Below are 1,582 nucleotides of genomic sequence, written 5' to 3'. Positions count from 1 at the left end.
GCAACTTCAGAGGTATAGGATTTGTGACTTGTAGCTTTAATCTATTCCACTGCAACTAGGAAAATAAGATTCGCTATCTTCAATCTGCTCCATTGGAACTTCAGGGAGATAAGATTCACCATGGTAGATTTGATCCAACCTACTACAACTTTAGAGGTATAGGATTTGTGACTTGTAGCTTTAATTCATTCCACTGCAATTAGAGAAATAAGATTTGCTATCTTCAATTTGCTCCACTACAACTTTAGGGAGATAAGATAAGTGGCTTCAATTTGCTCCATTGCAACTTCAGGAAGATAAGATTTGCCATAATGATTTCAATCCATCCCACTGCAGCTTCAGGGGTATGGGATTTATGGTTTCTCTGATCTTGTTACACCATTCTCTAGGGAACATGACCTGTAGAATCCATTTCATGAGTCTCTATTTATGCCAAGTGATTAGGATGTTATGATCAGATTGAATCAAATGCTCCTAACTAAATGTGTATGAATGACGTTTGCATGAATGCAAAAATGTCTTTTTTTTTAATAATCCTTTTTAATGCTTAGGTTGGAATTGCTCATTATTTATCAAGGTTTTATCGCTGACGTATTATCCTGCCTTTTTGTTCAGCTGGTATTTTTGATAGGAAACTCGAAGAAATAATCACATTTTAGACTATTCTTTCTCAAATGTGTCCAACTTTTAGATTTGGTTAGTTCTAACCAGTGGTCCTGCTTCAGGTCCTTGTACTATTTAGAAAACTTTCAGAGTACTATGCAAAACTTCTTTTGTTTGAATATTATTAGTCCATTAATCATTATTTCAATGTAACAATGGACAGGATTGAAATTCATTGGGAGCAAAGCTCGAAATGTATAAATTAATCAAAATAAAAAATTTTGCTAAAATACAAAGTGAGTAAGATGAAAGTAGGTGCCCCAGATATCGTAATATGAGATTCTCCACACAAACTTTTCGAGGACAATTTTGAACTTGATATGTGTTTAGAATACCTAGAGTACTTTGTTAATGCCCCAAGATGTAGCATCCCTCCTTCTTGTTAATTCAGAGAGGACAAGACTACCACATGCCCCACCTTCGATCAAAATTTGAATTGCCCTTTTTTAGGTTTTCCACTCAAAACCCCTTTGGACTCAAGGTGTCATTTGGTATTAAGGTGCCCTTTGCGAGTTTTCACCTTAGCCTCTCCCTTTTTTTTTAAATGAAATATTTCTTGACTGAATCTGAATTCATAGGATTAAGTAGGTTTTTGCCATCCATCTCGGTCAAAATCAGCACTTTTCTAGAAAAGGCCTTCTTTACCACATAAAGTCCTTCCCAGTTTTGCATGCACTTTTCTTTGAAATCCTTTTGTATAGGCAGGATCTTTTTCAATACCAGGTCTCCCTCATGGAATTCTCTAGGATAGACCTTTTTATTATAAGCCCATATCATTTGTTTTTGGTATATCTGGCCATGATGAATAGCTTTCAACCTCTTCTCTTCAATCAAGTTCAATTGATCGTGTCGGGATTAGATCCATTCTGCTTCATCCAACTTCAACTCTGCCAAAACTCAGAAGGAAGGAATCTCGACT

The sequence above is a fragment of the Gossypium arboreum genome, chromosome 2 (genome assembly GCF_025698485.1).
Source record: "Gossypium arboreum isolate Shixiya-1 chromosome 2, ASM2569848v2, whole genome shotgun sequence".
In the NCBI taxonomy this organism is placed as follows: Eukaryota; Viridiplantae; Streptophyta; class Magnoliopsida; order Malvales; family Malvaceae; genus Gossypium; species Gossypium arboreum.
Note: the sequence above shows the minus strand (reverse complement) of the source record.